Below are 5,597 nucleotides of genomic sequence, written 5' to 3'. Positions count from 1 at the left end.
ACGAGCATCGAATAGGTCCTTAAGAAGGGCTTTTTCGATGGTTGACGAAGAGGGCAAGGCAAGCCAAAGGCAGGAGGGAGCCAAGTGAGAGCAAGGCACTGAAGCCTAAAGGAGGGGTCGCCAAGGATGCTACCTGCTTCCACTGCGATCAGACCGGGCACTAGAAGAGGAACTGCAAGGTGTACCTGGAAGATCTTAAGAAGAAGTGAAGTGAGACTTCTACTTCAGGTATATATGTTATAAAAGTCAATCTATCTATTTCTTCATCATGGGTATTAGATACCGGATGTGCTTCTCACATTTGTACTAATGTGCAAGCGCTGAGAAATAGTAGGGCATTAGCGAAGGGCGAGGTGGACCTACGCGTAGGCAATGGAGCACGGGTTACTGCTGTTACTGTAGGAACTTATCATCTATCTCTGCCCTCTGGGCTTGTACTAGAATTAGATGATTGTTGTTATGTGCCTGCCTTGACTAAGAACATAATTTCAGTTTCTTGTTTGGACAAGAAAGGATTTTCATTTATAATAAAGAACAAATGTTGTTCCGTCTATTTAAACGATATGTTCTATTGTAGTGCACCTCTGATAAACGGACTCTATATTCTAGATCTTGAGAGCCCTATCTATAACATAAATACCAAGAGGTTCAAGTCAAATGACATGAACCAAACATACCTCTGACACTGTCGCTTAGGTCATATAAATGACAAGCGCTTATCCCAGCTCCATAAGGATGGTTTGCTGGACTCATTTGATTTAGAATCATATGACATTAGAATTAGATGAATGTTGTTATGTGCCTGATTTAACTAAGAACATAATTTCAGTTTCTTGTTTGGACAAGAAAGGTTTCTCTTTTATTATAAAGGACAAATGTTGTTCTGTTTATTTAAAAGATATGTTCTATTGTAGTGCACCTCTAATGAACGGACTCTACATTCTAGACCTTCAAAGCCCTATCTATAACATAAATACCAAGAGGTTCAAGTCAAATGACCTGAACCAAACCTATCTCTGGCACTGTCGCTTAGGTCATATAAATGGCAAGCGTTTATCCCAGCTCCATAAGGATGGTTTGCTGGACTCATTTGAGTTTGAATCTTATGAGACGTGCGAGTCATGCCTACTAGGCAAGATGACCAAGACTCCCTTTAGTGGGCACAGCAAAAGAGCGACTGATTTGTTAGGACTTATACATAGTGATGTATGTAGCCCTTTCAATGTCACTGCTAGAGGCGGTTATAGATACTTCATCACATTTACTGATGACTTCAGTAGATATGGTTATGTGTACTTGATGACACATAAATCTTAATCCTTTGAAAAGTTCAAAGAATTCAAGAATAAAGTACAGAACCAGCTTGGCCAGAGTATTAAGATACTTCGATCAGATCGAGGTGGAGAATACCTTAGCCATGAGTTTCGTGACTATCTAGGTGAGTGTGGGACTATATCCCAACTCACTCCTCCTAGAACACCATAGTGGAATGGTGTATCCGAAAGGAGGAATCGTATCCTATTAGATATGGTACAATCTATGATGAGTCACACAGATCTTCCGACATTTCTTTGGGGCTATGCTCTAGACACGGTAGCTTTTATACTCAATCGAGTTCCATCCAAGGCTGTGATAAAGACACCATATAGGATATGGACTGGGAGAGATGCCCAGGTGTCTTTCATGAGGATTTGGGATTATGAGGCTTACATTCGACGTCAAGTCTCAGACAAGTTAGGACCCAAATCGTGCTACTTTATTGGATATCCCAAGGAAACTAAGGGATATTACTTCTACATTCCCAGTCAACACAAGGTAGTTGTGGCAAAGACTGGGGTCTTTCTTGAAAGGGACTTTGTTTCTAGAAAAACTAGTGGGAGTACGTTCGATCTTGAAGAAGTTCAAGATGCGAACCATAGCACTGAAGCCTCGATGGAAATTGAACTGGAACCACAAAGGGTTGTGGATGATGTTGTTCCACAAAGAGTTGAGGAACAACAACCAGTTCGAGTAGACATACCTCTTCGTAGGTCTGATAGGGTACGTCGTCAGCCTGAGAGATACTCATTTCTCTTGTCTGACCATGATGATGTTGTGCTCATAGAGGATGAGCCTACCACCTATCAGGAAGCTGTGATGAGACCAGATTCCGAGAAATGGCTAGAGGCCATGAAATCCAAAATAGAATCCATGTACACCAACCAAGTATGGACTTTGGTTGATCCACCTGAAGGGGTAAAACCCATTGGGTGTAAGTGGGTCTTTAAGAGAAAGACTGACATGGATGGACTTATCTATAAGGGTCGCTTGGTAGCTAAAGGTTTTAAGCAGATTCATGGTATTAACTATGATGAAACCTTTTCTCCAGTAGCGATATTTAAGTCCATTCGGATCATGCTTGCTATTGCAGCATACCATGACTATGAGATATGGCAGATGAATGTCAAAACCGTGTTTCTGAATGGAAACCTGCTCGAGGATGTGTACATGACACAACCTGAGGGTTTTGTAGATCCACAGCATACTAGCAGAGTATGCAAGATGCATAGGTCTATTTATGGACTAAAGCAAGCTTCTCGGAGCTGGAATCTTCGATTCGATGATGCAATCAAACAATTTGGTTTCATCAAGAATGAAGATGAATCTTGTATCTACAAGAAGGTTGTAGGGGATATAGTTGTCTTCCTCATATTGTATGTGGATGACATACTGCTCATTGGGAAAGACATCCCTTTGCTACAGTCTGTCAAGACTTGGCTAGGGACATGTTTCTCAATGAAGGACTTAGGTGAAGCATCTCGCATTCTAGGGATACAGATCTATAGAGATAGATCTAAGAGATTGCTTGGCCTAAGTCAGAGTACATATATTGACAAGGTACTCCTTCGGTTTGCCATGCAGAACTCCAAGAAGGGATTTCTGCCGATGTCACATGGCGTGAGTCTTTAAAAGACTCAAGGTCCCTCTTCTAGAGAGGAGAGAGATCACATGGATCAGATCCCTTATGCCTCGGCCATAGGATCTATCATGTACGTCATGTTATGTACTCGACCTAATGTCTCGTATGCTTTGAGCATGACGAGCAGATACCAGCCAGATCCAGGTGAAAGTCACTGGATAGCGGTCAAGAATATTCTTAAGTTCTTAAGAAGGACTAAAGAATATTTCTTGATATATGGAGGCAATGATGAGCTAGCTGTAAAGGGTTACAATGATGTCAACTTCCAGACTGACTAGGATGATTTTCGATCGCAGTCAGGGTTCGTGTTTTGCATTAATGGTGGTGTGTGAGCTGGAAGAGTTCGAAGCAGGACACAGTCGCTGATTCACAACAGAGGCCGAGTACATTGCTACATCAGAGGCAGCAAAGGAGGCAGTTTGGATCCGCAAGTTCATCACTGAACTTGGGGTGGTTCCTAGTATCGCTGACCCTATTGAGCTCTATTATGACAACAATGGAGCTAAAGCACAGGCTAAGGAACCTCGCTCATGTTGGACCCCGTGGTAGTTTTGATGTGATCAACCAAGTTGGTTAGGTCCTGCTGTGTTTGATCCCTGTGTCTGAGTGTGTAGGAGCTTAGGAGCACAGGAAGTCGAGCGGAAGACGCAGCTAGCGAGAAGGACGGCACGGGAAGAGAGTCGACGGGCTCGGTGCGTCCGAAGGACGAGAGAGCTGCGGAAGAGTACTCCGGTGGGCGTGAAGAGCGTGCGCGGCGTTCGAGGGATGTTAAGCCGGGACGGAAGGCTGCTCGAGGAAAAGGTAGGGAATTGGGTTCGGGTGAAGAAACCAGGCTAGAAAATGAGCTGCCAGCTTGGAGGCGCCTCCAGCAGGCTTGGAGGCGCCTTCAACAGGTCAATGTGACCGTTTCATATCGTGGATAAATTTTTTTCCACTCATCTCTTGGAGGCGCCTTGGACCCCTATTGGAGGCGCCTTGGACCCTCGAGAAAGACTTTCCAGGAGCTATAAAAAGGCCCATAAAGCTAGGAATTCAATAACAACTCAAGCAATCAATCTGTAAGCAATTCCTAAGCAACTAGTGAGCTTCCAAAGTGTAAAAGGCTTCTCCGCCTTCAGAAAAGGAGATTTTTCTTACTGCACTTTTTCTATTGTCCTGGATTAACAACCTCCTTGGTTGTAACCAGGTTAAATCCTTGAGTCTCTTCTGTTCCTGTTTCTTTTTCTGTTTCCTTAATTTAGTTGTTATTATTTAATCGCTGCATTTATTTCTGAGTTGAACTCCGAGGAGGGTACTTTTATTTTTTGTTTTCAGCAATTCACCCCCTCTTGCCGGTCTCCGCTGCACCTACAGCTCACACCAGCAGACCAAACACATACTACGGCGCTTCCATCTCATTCGAGAGTAAAATACGGCAACAAAATAATAATTAAAAATAGGATTATTTGACAAATAATTTTATTGGAATTTTTAGAAATTTGAGAGATTTTCTGAGAATTTTTCAGAGCTTGTTTGACATAGGTTAAGGGGATAAATTATTATGCCAGGATAAAGTCTGTTTAAGTTATCTGATTTAAACGAGGAAATTTTTAATTTCCTTAAATATTTCCTTTTACCTTTTCTTTAAAAACCCTCCCGTGCCCTAACCTTAATCATCTAAAACCCTCCTCTCCCTCTTACGACGCCGAGCAGCGCCGAAGCCTCCTCCTCCCCAACCGACGCTCCGAACCCGTTTTCCTTTCTCTGCGCGAAACCAATCACCGCCGCTCGCCACCCATTGTCATCACCGGCAGAGCTTCCCTTCTCCCGTCGCCGTCGATCCTCGCCTCACGAGCGCTGCCCTCCTACCCCGATTCACCGCCGCCCGATTGACGACGGGGTCAAGCACCAACACGGATCTATCATCATCTCCTTTGTGTTGTGCCCCATTCCAGCATGACCAGCCTCCCGATCCTGACATTGCTGCTGTGTTGACGCAGATCCACCCAACACCGTGCCTAGCCTTCATAGTTTTTCCCCTTTCTTCCACTCTCGCTCAAACCGTCGCCAAATGTCTATGGTGTAGCCAACATCGATGCTCTAAATCCTTTGCTTTTGTTCCCGTAAGCAAACATATCAAGGTAAGCTATCTTTGGGAATCAAATTTCATGTGGTTGGTGGATTAGTTGATTTCGGATGTTGGTATTAAGTGCTATAGGTGATTTGTTGGGAGTTAGGGTGTTGATTTGAAGGTTCTAGTGGATTCTCTTGCCAACTCTACTGCTAAGGCACAAAAGCGCATCCTAGATCACAAGCACTAAAAAGAAGAGGCCCTTAACATTCGTGTAATTAAAGGCAATGAAGTCAGGGAAGTTGAGAAGGAATTGCTCTATAAGATCGAGGAACTAGAGAAGTAGAGAAACCAGCTGGATGTTGAACTAATGAAGGTTAATACATCTCTGGCAGCTGTGACTGCAAGGTTTAAGAAAATCAGAGAAGAGAGGGATTAGTTTGATGAAGCAAACAGCCGGATTGTCCTTAACCTGAAAGCCATGGAAAATGAGCTAGCAAATCTGTTGCTTCATGTAAAGTAGAAGCTGATATTGTCCATGTTTCGATTAATTTCTTGGAAGATATATGGAAGTTTCAATCTTCATAC

The 5,597-nt window shown here is 43.4% G+C and overlaps 1 long non-coding RNA gene across 3 annotated transcripts; it reads left to right on the top strand.

Moving 5' to 3' along the window:
- The first annotated feature begins 4,619 nt into the window (after positions 1 to 4,619).
- LOC121971875 lies at positions 4,620 to 5,351 on the top strand. Of its 3 annotated transcripts, none has more exons than XR_006109275.1 (2): positions 4,620 to 5,079; positions 5,176 to 5,351. It is a non-coding gene; the product is annotated as an uncharacterized LOC121971875 (long non-coding RNA). The 3 variants fall into 3 exon arrangements; XR_006109273.1 differs by having other exon boundaries at positions 5,157 to 5,351; XR_006109279.1 differs by having other exon boundaries at positions 5,149 to 5,351.
- Positions 5,352 to 5,597: the final 246 nt, after the last annotated feature.

Source organism: Zingiber officinale, chromosome 1B (genome assembly GCF_018446385.1).
Source record: "Zingiber officinale cultivar Zhangliang chromosome 1B, Zo_v1.1, whole genome shotgun sequence".
NCBI lineage: Eukaryota > Viridiplantae > Streptophyta > Magnoliopsida > Zingiberales > Zingiberaceae > Zingiber > Zingiber officinale.
Note: the sequence above shows the minus strand (reverse complement) of the source record. Positions and strands in the feature narration are given on the sequence as shown.